The sequence below is a fragment of the Carcharodon carcharias genome, chromosome 5 (genome assembly GCF_017639515.1).
Source record: "Carcharodon carcharias isolate sCarCar2 chromosome 5, sCarCar2.pri, whole genome shotgun sequence".
NCBI lineage: Eukaryota > Metazoa > Chordata > Chondrichthyes > Lamniformes > Lamnidae > Carcharodon > Carcharodon carcharias.
The window spans coordinates 4,332,915-4,351,059 of record NC_054471.1 but is presented as its reverse complement, the minus strand read 5'-3'; the positions used below and the strand labels follow the sequence as shown (position 1 = coordinate 4,351,059).

The 18,145-nt window shown below is 47.8% G+C and overlaps 1 protein-coding gene across 1 annotated transcript in view; it reads left to right on the top strand.

The window, feature by feature from the left end:
- Positions 1-689: 689 nt before the first annotated feature.
- The window catches only part of lclat1 (lysocardiolipin acyltransferase 1), a 113,262-nt gene continuing 95,806 nt past the window's right edge, over positions 690-18,145 (top strand). Inside the window, exon 1 of the mRNA XM_041188215.1 lies at positions 690-981. The gene's annotated coding sequence lies outside the window, so the exon portion shown is untranslated. The remainder of the gene's footprint in view (positions 982-18,145) is intronic.

The window sequence follows — 18,145 nt, the reverse complement described above, 5'->3', positions numbered from 1 at the left end:
CGGAGCGCAGCCAGCGGTAGCTTCCGGGCGGAAACAATCGGCAGAGACAGACCGGAGTGTTCAACCCCTTACCCGGGGAAGCTGAGAGAGGCCAGGCCGCAGGATAGAGCCGCTGTGAGAGGCCCCGACCTCAACCTCAACCTCAACCTCCAGAGAGAGAGAGAGAGAGGGAGACAGCTGGAGGAGGAAGGGGGGAGGGAGTGAGGGAGAGGGGGGGAGGGAGTGAGGGGGAGGGGGAGGGAGTGAGGGAGAGGGGGGGAGGGAGTGAGGGAGAGGGGGGGAGGGAGTGAGGGGGAGGGGGAGGGAGTGAGGGAGAGGGGGGGAGGGAGTGAGGGAGAGGGGGGAGGGAGTGGGGGGGAGGGGGAGGGAGTGAGGGAGAGGGGGTGAGGGAGAGGGGAGGGAAAGGGAAGGAGTGAGGGGAGGGGGAGGGAGGGAGGGAGGGGGAGGGAAAGGGGAGGGGGAGGGAGTGTAGACTGGAGTGAGGTAGCCACCTGGAGTGAGGGGGAGGGGAGGGGAGGGAGGTAGACACCTGGAGTGAGGGGGAGGGGGAGGGAAAAGGAGGGAGTGAGGGGGAGGGAGTGTAGACTGGAGGGAGGTAGACACCTGGAGTGAGGGGGAGGGAGTCAGGGGGAGGGAGTGTTGACTGGAGGGAGGTAGACACCTGGAGTGAGGTGGAGGGAGTCAGGGGGAGGGAGTGTTGACTGGAGGGAGGTAGACACCTGGAGTGAGGTGGAGGGAGTGTTGACTGGAGGGAGGTAGACACCTGGAGTGAGGGGGTGGCACAGTGGAATGAGGGTGAAGAGAAAGATTGTAACAGAATTGGTGAAGAAGAGAGTGGACAGTGATATCTCATTGTAAAAGGAGGGCGAGGCACATTCAGCATCTGAAGAGAGAGGATTGCAGCTGGTGGTGCAGAGCAGTGACACACGGGTCAGTTGTCGGACTGCCAGAACTTAGCAGGATCAAGGGGAAGTCAGACAGGTAAGCATCAATTCCAACAACTCACTATAACAACTTCATAACGTCAACACATCTTGAACATCAGATAGATTTCTGATCATTCTGGATTTCCATTTTGCCCAAATCTTTCTTTGCCTGCGTTTTATTTGTTCAGCAGTGACACAAGTGCACTGCAACAACTGCCCTGTACACTGGGACTATGTTGACTTGCGGAGGTCTTTGTTGTCAAACACACACTGCAGTAGCAGAAGGCTGAGCTGGTGCAGCTGATCTGGTGTTGGATCTCCTCGTCACTGGTGGCCTTTTGAGAGAGGTGGCTGCCAAGGTGTGGGAAGTGCTCAACATATTCCAGAGTCGCTCCTCCAACATATATGGGAAGTGGAATATTTGGCTGACCAGGTGTGGATGAATGAGTTTTGTTTTGGCAACTTTCAAGGACTGACCAAGCCTCATGTACGCCGAATTGAAGAGATCCAGAGAAAAGCAAAATACTGCGGATGCTGGAAACCTGAAACAAAAACAGAAAATGCTGGTAAAACTCAGCAGGTCTGGCAGCATCTGCAGAGGGAGAAACAGAGTTAGCGTTTCAAGTCCAATATGACTGTTCTTTGGAACTTGCGAAGATCTGAAGAAGAGTGGTTTGCAAATCTGTTGCAGAATGGGTAACAACACTAGTCATCCACACACTAGATCGTGCTTGCCTATGGTGGTCAGTTTAGTTCTGGTGTGGAGGTGACTGAGGTTAGAGTTTTCCATCTCAACAGTATTTAATACTCACACCTGAGGACGGGTTAATCTTTGATGAGGTAAATAACCAATGTCCGGTAGATTGCAAATAATATGGGGGCTGTCAGGAAGCAGTTGCAGGATTGTCATGAAGTTTTTTGGACATCCAAATCTCTGGAGCACAATCCACAGAGCCTCCCGATTTACTGAGCCAAATGCTTTGGTCAGGTGATGAATGCAATGAAGAGTTCCTGGTGTTGTTCTTAATGCTTTTTTTGGGATTTATCTGGCAACTAAAACCATGTCGGTGGTTCCTCTGGAAGGTCTAAAGCCTCACCGTGTCTCTGCGAGGATTTCTTCAGCCACATGGACTAGGCAATTCAGGAGAGAATGGCAGGTTTTTCCCTACTATGGACAAGAGGGAAATACCTTGTTAGTTTCATTGGCGTGGTGGTATTGTCGCTGGACCAGTAATCCAGAAACCCAGGGTGATGCTCCCAGGACAAAGTCAACATGGATTTATGAAAGGGAAACAATGTTTGACAAACTCACAGGAGTTTTATGAGGACCTAACTAGCAGAATAGATAAGGGAGAACCAGTGGATGTAGTGTATTTTGATTTTCAAAAAGCTTTTGATAAAGTCCCACATAAGTGGTTAGTGCGCAAAATTAAAGCACATGGGATTGGGGGTAATATATTGACATGGATTGAGAATTGGTTAGCAGATAAGAAACAGAGAGTAGGAATAAATGGGTCTTTTTCAGAGTGGCCAGTGGTGACTAGTGGGGTACCGCAGGGATCAGTGCTTGGGCCCCAGCTATTCACAATATATATCAATGATTTGGATGAGAGATCCAAATGTAATATTTCCATGTTTGCTGATGACATGAAACTTGATGGGAATGTGAGCGATGAGGAGGGGGTTAAGAGGCTTCAAGGCAATTTAGACAGTTTGAGTGAGTGGGCAAATGCATGGCAGATGCAGTATAACTTGGATAAGTGTGAATTATCCACTTTGGTAGGAAAAACAGAATGGCAGAGTATTATTTAAATGGTGATAGATTGGGAAATGTTGATGTATAAAGGGACCTGGGTGTCCTTGCACACCAATCACTAAAAACATGCATGCAGGTGCAGCAAGCAGTTAAGAAGGCAAATGGTATGTTGGCCTTCATTGTGAGAGGACTTGAGTACAGGAGCAGGGATGTCTTACTGCAGCTGTACAGGGCCTTGGCGAGACCACACCTGGAGTACTGTGTGCAGTTTTGGCTTCCTTACCTGGGGAAGGATATACTTGCCAAAGAGGAAGTGCAGCAAAGGTTCACCAGACTGATTCCTGGGATGGCAGGATTGTCGTATGAGGAGAGATTGGGCCGACTAGGCCTGTATTCACTGGAATTTAGAACAATGAGAGGGGATCTCACTGAAAAGTATAAAATTCTGACAGGGATGATGTTTCCTCTGGCTGGGGGTCTGAAACAAGAGGTCACGGTCTCAGGATACAGGGTAAGCCATTTAGGACTGAGATGAGGAGAAACTTCTTCACTCAGGGGAGAGTGAGCCCTTGGAATTCTCCACCACAGAAGCTGTGGAGAGCAAGTCACTGAATATATTTCAGAAGGAAATAGATTTCTGGACTCTAGAGGCATTAAGGGGTATGGGGAGACAGCGGGAGTACGACATTGAGATCAGCCATGGTGGAGCAGGTTCAAAGGGCCAAATGAACGATTACTGCTCCTATTTTCTTTGTTTTTATAGAGGCATATTGATTATGGCTGAGCTGTAGGTGAATTATCTTGAGCCTTTAAAAAATATTTTCACGGGATATGGGCATCGCTGGCTAGACTGGCATTTATTGCCCATCTCTAGTTATCTTTGAGAAGATAGTGGTGAGCTGCCTTCTTGAGCCGCTGCAGTCCATGTGGTGTAGGTACACCCACAGTGCTGTTAGGGAGGGAGTTCCAGGATTTTGACCCAGCGACAGTGAACAATAATACAATTATATTTATACAATTGGGGAATTCTGGCAAGACCAACTCTGTGGACACAAGGGTCACTATCAGCCTTTCTTGCCCACTGCAGGGTCTTGGAGCTATGTGGATGTTCATCACTGAATGAACAAGTCTGCCCAGCAGGCGACAGACCCCCACATGGATCGAATGCTATAGATGTCACTTAGATTGTTGACTTGAACAATGACGGCATCCAGAAAGTGCCAATGTTTTGATGGCGGATCCCTCCAAGTGGATTTTTATTTGCCCTTCTGGCAGGTGGACACTTGTTCCTTCAGCTGCCTCTTCCCATGTAGGCGTGTCTCACTGAGGGCAGTGATGTCAATCTGGAGTCTCAACAGCTCCTATACAATTGCAGTTCTTTCATGAGATTCTCCATGTGCGTTCTAACATTCCAAGTTGCAAAGTTTAAAGTTTCCTTTCTTTGACCATGAAGACGGTGATCCCTCAGTAGATGGTTTTCCAGCCAGGAGGAAGTGGGACAGCCTATTTTAAGAGCAGCTTTTCTAGATCCTTCCCCATTTGAGGTGAGCAGCGGGTATCCTGAAGAGGACAGCTCAGTGACAGTTGCTGCTGTCCAAAGATGACTCTGTCCCAATGCAGGTGTCCAACAACCTTCATGCATCTGTTGTCTGTGTGCAGATTCTTGACTCGAGACTCCCAGGTCACAGCCCTGTCCCCATTCCAATCGTCCATCGCCAAAACGCTTTAAGGGAAGACGATGGCATAGTGGTATTGATGCTGGACTAGTGAGTTTAAATCCTACCACAGCAGCTGGTGGAATTTAAATTCAATTGATTAAAAAATTCAATTCATAAAATATGTGGAATTGAAAGTGAGTCTCAGTAATGGTGACCACTGATTGTCATAAAAAACCGGTACAGTTCACTAACCCTTTAGGGAAGGAAATCCGCCCTCCTTACCTGGTCTGGCCTACATGTGACTCCACACCCACAGCAATGTGCTTGACTCTTAACTGCTCTCAATTAGGGAAGAGCACCAAATGCTGGCACCCCATAAATGAACAAAAAAACCAACTGGGCAGCTGGGCCCTGGTAGAAGCCTGGGCATGACTTTGTTAGCGAGGGGAGCTTGGGGTGCCCCCATTGTCCACCAGTTGGTAGTCAGATTTTGGTGGTGTGTCGAACCACAATGACTACGGCTACCTTGCTGCTGCAACCTTCACAGCTAGTCAGGCTGTTCACTCGACTGATATCTGATACCTGGAATGGAGGGGTGGGAGACAGTTATCTTCTGTGGAAAGGCTGGACAGGCTGGGCCTGTATCCATTGGAGTTTAGAAGACTGAGAGGTGATCTTATTGAAACATAGAAGATCCTGAGGGGACTTGACAGGATGGATGCTGAAAGGATGTTTCCTCATGTGGGAGAGACTAGAACTAGGGGATAGGGTTTAAAATGAGAAGAAACTTTTTCCTTCAGTGGGCCGTGAGCCTTTGAAACTCTTCCCCAGAGAGCAATGGGGGCAGGTTCAGTGAATATTTTTAAGGCAGAGGGAGACAGATTCTTGATTAACAAAGATTATTGGGGGCAGGCAGAATGTGGAGTTGAGACCACAATCAGGCCAGCCATGATCTTATTGAATGGCAGGGCAGGCTCAAGGGGCTGAATGGCCTCCTCCTTCTCCTAATTCCTATGTTCATATGTATGTCTGTGTTTTCGTATTGTTATGATGTGGCCGGTGGTATTTGTCAGGCTGACCAAATCCACAAGGGAAACTTGGCCACAATATCACAATGATTTTGCAATTTGTATTTATTACCAGAAGGCCTATGCACTGAAGTCAGAAGTAATGAGTCCACTACCACCTTTAGAGGTTTTAAAGATTAAATTAAAACATTTATTAACAAAATAAGAAAATCCTTAAACACAAACACAAGATTACAGTTACACAATTATAACAGTTCCCAAAATTTCTACTTAACCAGACTCCTAACTACAAATCCCCTATAAGGCAACAGGCCAAATAGATTCCCAATTTATAAAGTCATCCAGCAATATTACCACAAGCCACTGGACAATGGACTTCCAAAAACTCTTAACACAACTTTGGTTTCTGGAACAGCAAACTTCTGTAGCATGGCTCGAGGCTTTTTCCCCAAGTCTGTTTCACACAGTCACCTTTCAAGATCTCACACAGCCACACCCCGCACAGCCTTCCATCCTTCTTTAAATATATTTTCTTCCATTTTGATCTGTAAATCCCATTGTTTCAACTTGCCTTTAGAAGTTACTTTTCCCAGAATATAATAATCTTTCACGTTATTATGGTCAGCACTTTTGGAAAAATCAATGTAATAACCTCGTCTTCTTTATCTTGCCAATTGTAAACGTTTTCCATGTCCCTGTGAAAATCAAACACCTTTCCCACTTATCTACAAATGCAAATTTCATTCACACCATCTCTGTTGAGACCTCACCCTAGTTTACTCATCTCCATTTCAAATGCCTGTTTTACCCCAACTTCTTTGATAATTTAAACCTTGCAGCCTAATCGTCTCTAGTTTAGTTAAATTAGCCACACACACAGAACCACACACACACACACACACACACACACACATATAAGCCTGCTTTAAAATACCCCACAGTAATATTAGGAAAAATATCATAGTTCCTTGACACCTCCCCCCTTATGGAAAAATGAACTGCCATAATTTTAAAAGACGGTTTAATTTTCTCAACCCATCTTACATTACTGACTATAGTTATCTATGTACACAAAGCTATTACACTACAATGTACACGCATTACATAACAATCTGTGTACAAATTCTTAGTATCAACAGAGGCCATTTCAGTCTATTGTTCACGTTTCAAATGTCCAATTTCCTTTGAACTTTAAACTCTTGACAATGCACCCGCAACTAAAATTTCTCATCCAGCTATATATATAATCTGTAAATTAAACAGTCGCAGCAATAAACTCTATCTGAACAGTTTAGCACTTCGGTCTTGAAATTTGTCCAGAAATATTAAAGGATTGTGGCCTGTATAAACAATTGTTTCTGACAAATTGCTGGCAACATAAACCTGAATGCTGCAATGCTAACACCAGACCTCGAGTCTCTTTCTCAATGGCTGAGTATCTTTTCTGAAGTACGTCCAGCTTCTGTGAAAAATATCAATTCCTGTTTCATCTTCTTGTGACAGCACCTCACCAATGCCCAAGTCACTTGCATCGATCACCAACTTAAATTGCTTGGCATAATTAGGTGCTGCCAAAACTGGTGGCGTAGTCAACACAGTTTATAAACTGTCAAATGCCTTCTGACACTCCAGTGTCCAATGAAATTTTTTGTTCTTTTTTAATAGCTCAGTCAGTGGAGCAACCACTTGGCTAAAGTTTGGTTCAAATTTCCAGTAAAACCCACTCATGCCCAGAAACCTCAAAGCTTCTCATTTTGTTGTAGGCATTGGGAAATCCACGATAACCTTGACTGTCACATCTCTCGGAGCCACCTTACCTTGTCCAATGGTATGGCCTAGACACATAACTTGCTCTTTTGCAAATTCATTCTTAGCCAAGTTAACCAAATTAGCTTCTTACAGTCGATCAGACAGTTCTTTCAGATTTTCTAAATACTCCTCCCACATCCGATTGAAAACCGCACAATTCCTCAGTCCTGCAATTACTTTGAAGTGTCGCCGGTGCATTCTTCATACCAAATGGCATCACTTTAAACTGATATAGTCTATCTGGTGTTATAAAAGTTGTCAGCTCTTTTGCTCTTACCGATGACAGTAATTGCCAATATCCTCGCTGCAAGTCAATCTTTCTGATAAACTCTGATTGTCCCACTTTCTCAATACAATCTTCAACCATTCCCCATATTAATATGAGGAGAAATATGATAGTTCCTTGACAGTATGAGAGACACAGCCTTCCTTTGCCTGTTCTGCTGTTGTGGACTTTATAGACCACACTTTGTCTCACACATCTCCCTGACCTTGCTGCTTGGAGCAAGGATCTGCCAACAGTGTCACTCGAGGGATGGACAAGCCTCTTCACCACATCAAGGTGATAACCCACAGAGGGGCATGTACACACACAACATTGGCATCTACTTGGCAATGTGGAAACTGCCCAGCAATGTCCTGTCCACAAAAGGGACAACTCCAACCCGGCCAATTACACAACCTCCCACCCGCCTCATCAGTCTACTCTTGATCATCATACAGTAATGGAAGGGGTCATCAACAGTGTTATCAAGTGGCACTTGCTTCGCAATAACCTGCTCACTGACATCCAGTTTGGGTTCCACCAGGGCCACTCAGCTCCTGACCTCATTACAGCCTTGGCTCAAACATGGACAAAAGAGATGAACTCCCGAGGTGAGGTGAGAGTGACTGCCCTTGACATCAAGACAGCATTTGACCGAGTGTGACATCAAGGAGCCCCAGCAAAACTGGAGTCAATGGGAATCAGGGGGAAAACTCTCCGCTGGTTGGAGTCATACCTAACACAAAGGAAGATGGTTGTGTTGTTGGAGGTCAGTCATTTCAGTTCCAGGATATCACTGCAGGAGTCCCTCAGGGTAGTGTCCTCGGCCCAACCATATTCAGCTGCTTCATCTCTGACCTTCATTCCATCATAAGGTCAGAAGTGGAGATGTTCGCTGATAATTGCACAATGTTCAGCACCATTCACGACTCCTCAGATACTGAAGCAGTCCATGTCCAAATGCAGCAAGACCTGGACAATATCCAGGCTTGGCTGACAAGTGGCAAGTAACATTCACGCCACACAAGTGTCAGGCAATGACCATCTCCAACAAGAGAGAATCTAACCACCGCCCCTTGACATTCAATGGCATTACCATCACTGAATCCCCCACTATCAACATTCTGGGGGTTACCATTGACCAGAAACTGAACTGGACTAGCCAGATGAGCATTGGCTACAAGAGCCAGTCTGAGGCTGGGAATCCTGCGATGAGTAATTCATTTCCTAACTCCCCAAAGCCTGTCCACCATCTACAAGGCACAAGTCAGGAGTATGTTGGAATACTCTCCACTTGCCTGGACGAGTGCAGCTCCCACAACACTCAAGAAGCTGGACACCATCCAGGGCATAGCGGCTCACTTGATTGGCACCCCATCCACAAACATTCACTCCCTCCACCACCGACGCTCAGTAGCAGTAGTGTGTGTACCATCTACAAGATGCACCAAGGTTCCTTCGACAGTACCTTCCAAACCCACCATCTCTACCATCTAAAAGGACAAGGGCAGCAGATCGATGGGAACACCACCACCTGCAAGCTCCCCTCCAAGTCACCCACCATCCTGACTTGGAAATATATTGCCGTTCCTTCACTGTCACTGGGTCAGAATCCTGGAACCCCCTCTCTAAGACCACATGGTGTGCAGCAGTTCAAGAAGGCAGTTCACCGCCTTCTAAAGGACGATTAGGGATGGGCAATAAAAATGCTGGCCTCACCAGCGAAGCCCACATCCCATTAAAGATTTTTATAAAAAACACACGCTCCCAAGTGAGTGCCAAAGAGCATTCCAACAAGGTCATGGCCAGGACACTTTGGATGACGGGGGAGTTTGAGAACTAAAAAAAAACCGTGGACGATGTATGTCAAGTGAATTCTTCAAGTGTAAACCATGGCCAACAATAAGTTTAGCGGGGAGGTGAAGAGGAAAATAAGACTTGCAAAGAGAGAGCCTGAGATTAGAATGGCTGTTGTGACTGGGCTGGGAGGAGTGCACTGTCTGTCTCCAGATCCACTACTGCACAGGTCACAACATCGATTTGAATAATTTCCCCCGTTAGCTATACAGCCAAATCTGTGCTTTACTTGTGAATCTCAGAATGACCACTCCACGCCCAGGTTCCTTCAATAAATAACAACATTATTAGCTTATTATAAAACCAGACTTGTCAAGTAGAATGCAAAGCTTATTTAAATACAGTATAAAACATGGAAGCCTAATCATTATTCTTTCTAAATACCCTAACTTATACACACCGTGCACATGCACATATCAAAAAAATAATAAAATAGAGGAATTCTGCCAAACGGTCAAAAGCCAGTGGTTCAACGGGAAGAGGATAGATGATGGAGTCTATGAAATGGTGTCCGGGTTATATGGTTGGGGTCTCAGCACTGGTCTGCGAAACAATCGATGACTTTTGCACTACTTTTCAGGCGGCCTTTGCGGAGTATAGTAAATAAGATTGGGGAGTTACAGGCACAGATTGCCATGTGGAATCATGTTGTTGTGGCGATAACAGGGACCTGGCTGAAGGAAGGGCAGAACTGGGTGTTAAATATTCCCAGGTACAAGGTGTTTAGAAAAGATAGGAAAGGAAGGAAAGGAGGGGTGGTGGTGGTATTGGTTAAGGAGAGCATTGCAATGCTGGAGAAAGAGGATGTCCCAGAGGGTTCAAGGTCTGAATCAATTTGGCTCGAGCTCAGGAACAAAAAGGGTGCAATTACATTGCTCGGTGTAGTCTATAGATCGTCAAACAGTGAGAAGGACGTAGAGGAACAAATCTGCAGGGAAATTACAGAGAGATACAAGCATTATAGAGTAGTTATAATGGGGGACTTTAATTACGCGGATGTAGACTGGGACAGTGGTAGTGTAAAGGGTGGAGAGGGGCAAAAGTCGCTAGATTGTGATCAGGAGAATTTTCTACAGCAGTATGTGTCCAATCCAACAAGAAATGACGCACTATTGGACCTGGTTCTTGGAAATGAGGCGGGCCAAGTAGATCAAGTGTCAGTGGGGGAACATTTAGGAGACGGTGATCATTGTATTGTATGTTGTAGGATGATGATAGAAAAGGACGATAGGTAATCCAGAGTAAAAATAATTAACTGGACAAGAGCCGACTTTGATGGGGCAAGAACAGAGCTGGGCCAGATAGACTGGAATGAAAGATTGGCAGGAAAAACTGTAGCTGAATAATGGGCTACCTTCAAAAAAGAATTGGTTTGGGCACAGTCAAGGTATATTCCATCGAAAGGGAAAGGTAGGACTAACAAATCCAGAGCTCTCTGGATGAATAAGGAGATTGAAATTAAGATAAAGAAGAAAAAGTGCACTAATGACAGGTGTCAGGTAGAAAATACAATTGAGAACCAAGAGGAATACAGAAGGTTCAGAGGGGAGGTGAAAAAGCATATTATAGAAACAAAGAGAGACTGTGAGAAAAGACTGGCAGTCAACATAAAGAGGAATCCCAAAGTCTTCTATAGGCATGTGATTGGTAGAAGGACGGTAAAAGGAGGAGTAGGGCCGATTAGGGACCTAAAAGGGAATTTACACATGGATGAAGGGACAATGCCTGAGGTATTAAATGAATTCTTTGTATCCGTCTTTACCAAGGAGGTAGATGGTACCCGGGTCATGGTGACAGATGAGGAAACTCTGTCACTAGAAGGGTTCAGAATTGATAAGCAGGAAGTGTTGAATAGACTGTGGGTGTTTAAACAAGGCACTGGGACCGGATGAGAAGCATCCAAGGATATTGAAGGAAGTGAGAGTAGAAATTGCAGGGTCACTGGCCATAATCTTTCAGTCTTCCCTAGACTCAGGGGAGGTGCCAGAGGACTGGAGAATTGCAAACATTACACCCTTGTTCAAAAAAGATTGTAAGAAGAAGCCCAGCAATTACAGACCAGTCAGTTTAACTTCAGGTGGGCAAGATTCTAGAAACAATTATTCGGGATAGAATTAGTAGTCGCATGGTAAAATATGGGTTGATAAGGAAGAGCCAGCATGGATTTCTAAAGGGGAAATCATGTTTAACTAACTTGCTGGAGGTTTTTGAAGAGGTAACAGAAAAGGTCAATGAGGGTAATGCTGTTGATGTGGTGTATATGGACTTTCAAAAGGCATTTGACACAGAGCCACACAACCGACTTGTGAGAAAAGTTATTGCTCATGGAACAAAAGGGACAGTAGCAACGTGGAGACAGTGTTATACAGTTCCACGGAAACTGACTCTCACTGGGGTACGGGTCCCACACACACTGACTCTCACTGGGGTACAGTTCCACACACGCTGACTCTCGCTGGGGTACAGTTCCACACACACACGGACTCAGTAGGGTATGGGCTCCACACACACTAACTCTCACTGGGGTACGGGTCCCAGACACTCTGACTCTCACTGGGTTACAGTTCCACACACACGCTGACTCTCATTGGGGTACAGTTCCACACAGGGACTTTCTTTGGGGAACAGTTGATTTCAGTACTATACCCCAGTGTTATACAGTGACAGACCTGACCCCACCAGTACTGTACCCCAGTGTTATACAGAGACAGACCTGTCCACACTAGGACTATACCCCAGTGTTATACAGTGACAGACCTGTCCCCACCAGTACTGTACCCCAGTATTATGCAGTGGCAGACCTGTCCCCACCACTACTGTACCGCAGTGTTATACAGTGACAGACCTGACCCCACCAGTACTGTACCCCAGTGTTATACAGTGACAGACCTGTCTCCACCAGTACTGTACCCCAGTGTTATACAGTGACAGACCTGTCCCCACCAGTACTGTACCCCAGTGTTATACAGTGCCAGACCCGTCCCCACCAGTACTGTACCCCAGTGTTATACAGTGACAGACCCGTCCCCACCAGTACTGTACCCCAGTGTTATATACACAGTGACAGACCTGTCCCCACCAGTACTGTACCCTAGTGATATACAGTGACAGACCCATCCCCACCAGTACTGTACCCCAGTATTATGCAGTGACAGACCTGTCCCCATCACTACTGTACCCCAGTGTTATACAGTGACAGACCTGCCCCCTCCAGTACTGTACCCCAGTGTTATACAGTGACAGACCTGTTCCCCACCAGTACTGTACCCCAGTGTTATACAGTGACAGACCTGCCCCCACCAGTACTGTACCCCAGTGTTATACAGTGACAGACCCGTCCCCACCAGTACTGTACCCCAGTGTTATATAGTGACAGACCAGTCCCCACCAATACTGTACCCCAGTGTTATACAGTGACAGACCTGTCCCCACCAGTACTGTACCCCAGTATTATGCAGTGACAGACCTGTCCCCACCACTACTGTACCCCAGTGTTATACAGTGACAGACCTGCCCCCACCAGTACTGTACCCCAGTGTTATACAGTGACAGATCTGTCATCACCAGTACTGTACCCCAGTGTTATACAGTGACAGACCTGTCCCCACCAGTACTATACCCCAGTGTTATACAGTGACAGACCTGTCCCCACCAGTGCTGTACCCCAGTGTAATACAGTCGCAGACCTGTCCACACCAGTACTGTCCCCCAATGTTATACAGTGACAGACCTGTCCCCACCAGTACTGTACCCCAGTGTTATACAGTGACAGACCTGTCACCACCAGTACTGTATCCCAGTGTTATACAGTGACAGACCCATCCCCACTAGTACTGTACCTCAGTGTTATACACTGACAGACCTGTCCCCACCAGTACTGTACCCCAGTGTTATACAGTGACAGACCTGTCCCCCCCAGTACTGTACCCCAGTGTTATACAGTGACAGACCTGTCCCCACCAGTACTGTACGCCAGTGTTATACAGTGACAGACCCTTCTCCACCAATACTGTACCCCAGTGTTATACAGTGACAGACCTGTCCCCACCAGTACTATACCCCAGTGTTATACAGTGATAGACCTGTCCCCAGCAGCACTGTACCCCAGTGTTATACAGTGACAGACCAGTCCCCACCAGTACTGTACCCCAGTGTTATACAGTGACAGACCTATCCCCACCAGTACTGTACCCCAGTATTATGCAGTGACAGACCTGTCCCCATCACTACTGTACCCCAGTGTTATACAGGGACAGACCTGCCCCCACCAGTACTATACCCCAGTGTTATACAGTGACAGACCTGTTCCCCACCAGTACTGTACCCCAGTGTTATACAGTGACAGACCTGCCCCCACCAGTACTGTACCCCAGTGTTATACAGTGACAGACCCGTCCCCACCAGTACTGTACCCCAGTGTTATACAGTGACAGACCAGTCCCCACCAGTACTGTACCCCATTGTTATACAGTGACAGACCTGTTCCCACCAATACTGTACCCCAGTGTTATACAGTGACAGACCTGCACCCACCAGTACTGTACCCCAGTGTTATACAGTGACAGACCTGTCCCCACCAGTACTGTACCCCAGTATTATGCCGTGGCAGACCTGTCCCCACCACTACTGCACCGCAGTGTTATACAGTGACAGACCTGACCCCACCAGTACTGTACCCCAGTGTTATACAGTCACAGACCTGTCTCCACCAGTACTGTACCCCAGTGTTATACAGTGACAGACCTGTCCCCACCAGTACTGTACCCCAGTGTTATACAGTGCCAGACCCGTCCCCACCAGTACTGTACCCCAGTGTTATACAGTGACAGACCCGTCCCCACCAGTACTGTACCCCAGTGTTATACAGTGACAGAACTGTCCCCACCAGTACTGTACCCTAGTGATATACAGTGACAGACCCGTCCCCACCAGTACTGTACCCCAGTGTTATACAGTGACAGATCTGTCCCCACCAGTACTGTACCCTAGTGATATACAGTGACAGACCCGTCCCCACCAGTACTGTACCCCAGTATTATGCAGTGACAGACCTGTCCCCATCACTACTGTACCCCAGTGTTATACAGGGACAGACCTGCCCCCACCAGTACTGTACCCCAGTGTTATACAGTGACAGACCTGTACCCCACCAGTACTGTACCCCAGTGTTATACAGTGACAGACCTGCCCCCACCAGTACTGTACCCCAGTGTTATACAGTGACAGACCCGTCCCCACCAGTACTGTACCCCAGTGTTATACAGTGACAGACCAGTCCCCACCAGTACTGTACCCCAGTGTTATACAGTGACAGACCTGTCCCCACCAGTACTGTACCCCAGTATTATGCAGTGACAGACCTGTCCCCACCACTACTGTACCCCAGTGTTATACAGTGACAGATCTGCCCCCACCAGTACTGTAACCCAGTGTTATACAGTGACAGACCTGACCCCACCAGTACTGTACCCCAGTGTTATACAGTGACAGATCTGTCATCACCAGTACTGTACCCCAGAGTTATACAGTGACAGACCTGTCCCCACCAGTACTATACCCCAGTGTTATACAGTGACAGACCTGTCCCCACCGGTGCTGTACCCCAGTGTAATACAGTGACAGACCTGTCCCCCCCAGTACTGTACCCCAGTGTTATACAGTGACAGACCTGTCCCCACCAGTACTGTACGCCAGTGTTATACAGTGACAGACCGTTCTCCACCAGTACTGTACCCCAGTGTTATACAGTGACAGACTGTCCCCACCAGTACTATACCCCAGTGTTATACAGTGATAGACCTGTCCCCAGCAGCACTGTACCCCAGTGTTATACAGTGACAGACCAGTCCCCACCAGTACTGTACCCCAGTGTTATACAGTGACAGACCTATCCCCACCAGTACTGTACCCCAGTATTATACAGTGTCAGACCTGTCCCCACCACTACTGTACCCCATTGTTATACAGTGACAGACCTGCCCCCACCAGTACTGTACCCCAGTGTTATACAGTGACAGACCTGTTCCCCACCAGTACTGTACCCCAGTGTTATACAGTGACAGACCTGTCCCCACCAGTACTGTACCCCAGTATTATGCAGTGGCAGACCTGTCCCCACCACTACTGCACCGCAGTGTTATACAGTGACAGACCTGACCCCACCAGTACTGTACCCCAGTGTTATACAGTCACAGACCTGTCTCCACCAGTACTGTACCCCAGTGTTATACAGTGACAGACCTGTCCCCACCAGTACTGTACCCCAGTGTTATACAGTGCCAGACCCGTCCCCACCAGTACTGTACCCCAGTGTTATACAGTGACAGACCCGTCCCCACCAGTACTGTACCCCAGTGTTATACAGTGACAGATCTGTCCCCACCAGTACTGTACCCTAGTGATATACAGTGACAGACCCGTCCCCACCAGTACTGTACCCCAGTGTTATACAGTGACAGATCTGTCCCCACCAGTACTGTACCCTAGTGATATACAGTGACAGACCCGTCCCCACCAGTACTGTACCCCAGTATTATGCAGTGACAGACCTGTCCCCATCACTACTGTACCCCAGTGTTATACAGGGACAGACCTGCCCCCACCAGTACTGTACCCCAGTGTTATACAGTGACAGACCTGTTCCCCACCAGTACTGTACCCCAGTGTTATACAGTGACAGACCTGCCCCCACCAGTACTGTACCCCAGTGTTATACAGTGACAGACCCGTCCCCACCTGTACTGTACCCCAGTGTTATACAGTGACAGACCAGTCCCCACCAGTACTGTACCCCATTGTTATACAGTGACAGACCTGTTCCCACCAATACTGTACCCCAGTGTTATACAGTGACAGACCTGCCCCCACCAGTACTGTACCCCAGTGTTATACAGTGACAGACCTGTCCCCACCAGTACTGTACCCCAGTATTATGCAGTGGCAGACCTGTCCCCACCACTACTGCACCGCAGTGTTATACAGTGACAGAACTGACCCCACCAGTACTGTACCCCAGTGTTATACAGTCACAGACCTGTCTCCACCAGTACTGTACCCCAGTGTTATACAGTGACAGACCTGTCCCCACCAGTACTGTACCCCAGTGTTATACAGTGCCAGACCAGTCCCCACCAGTACTGTACCCCAGTGTTATACAGTGACAGACCCGTCCCCACCAGTACTGTACCCCAGTGTTATACAGTGACAGATCTGTCCCCACCAGTACTGTACCCTAGTGATATACAGTGACAGACCCGTCCCCACCAGTACTGTACCCCAGTGTTATACAGTGACAGATCTGTCCCCACCAGTACTGTACCCTAGTGATATACAGTGACAGACCTGCCCCCACCAGTACTGTACCCCAGTGTTATACAGTGACAGATCTGTCCCCACCAGTACTGTACCCTAGTGATATACAGTGACAGACCTGCCCCCACCAGTACTGTACCCCAGTGTTATACAGTGACAGACCCGTCCCCACCAGTACTGTACCCCAGTGTTATACAGTGACAGATCTGCCCCCACCAGTACTGTACCCCAGTGTTATAGAGTGACAGACCTGACCCCACCAGTACTGTACCCCAGTGTTATACAGTGACAGATCTGTCATCACCAGTACTGTACCCCAGAGTTGTACAGTGACAGACCTGTCCCCACCAGTACTATACCCCAGTGTTATACAGTGACAGACCTGTCCCCACCAGTACTGTACCCCAGTGTTATACAGTCACAGACCTGTCTCCAGCAGTACTGTACCCCAGTGTTATACAGTGACAGACCTGTCCCCACCAGTACTGTACCCCAGTGTTATACAGTGCCAGACCCGTCCCCACCAGTACTGTACCCCAGTGTTATACAGTGGCAGACCCGTCCCCACCAGTACTGTACCCCAGTGTTATACAGTGACACTGTATAACAGTGTCCCCACCAGTACTGTACCCTAGTGATATACAGTGACAGACCCGTCCCCACCAGTACTGTACCCCAGTGTTATACAGTGACAGATCTGTCCCCACCAGTACTGTACCCTAGTGATATACAGTGACAGACCTGCCCCCACCAGTACTGTACCCCAGTGTTATACAGTGACAGACCCGTCCCCACCAGTACTGTACCCCAGTGTTATACAGTGACAGACCAGTCCCCACCAGTACTGTACCCCAGTGTTATACAGTGACAGACCTGTCCCCACCAGTACTGTACCCCAGTATTATGCAGTGACAGACCTGTCCCCACCACTACTGTACCCCAGTGTTATACAGTGACAGATCTGCCCCCACCAGTACTGTACCCCAGTGTTATACAGTGACAGACCTGACCCCACCAGTACTGTACCCCAGTGTTATACAGTGACAGATCTGTCATCACCAGTACTGTACCCCAGAGTTATACAGTGACAGACCTGTCCCCACCAGTACTATACCCCAGTGTTATACAGTGACAGACCTGTCCCCACCAGTGCTGTACCCCAGTGTAATACAGTCGCAGACCTGTCCCAACCAGTACTGTCCCCCAATGTTATACAGTGACAGACCTGTCCCCACCAGTACTGTACCCCAGTGTTATACAGTGACAGACCTGTCCCCACCAGTACTGTACCTCAGTGTTATACACTGACAGACCTGTCCCCACCAGTACTGTACCCCAGTGTTATACAGTGACAGACCTGTCCCCCCCAGTACTGTACCCCAGTGTTATACAGTGACAGACCTGTCCCCACCAGTACTGTACGCCAGTGTTATACAGTGACAGACCGTTCTCCACCAGTACTGTACCCCAGTGTTATACAGTGACAGACTGTCCCCACCAGTACTATACCCCAGTGTTATACAGTGATAGACCTG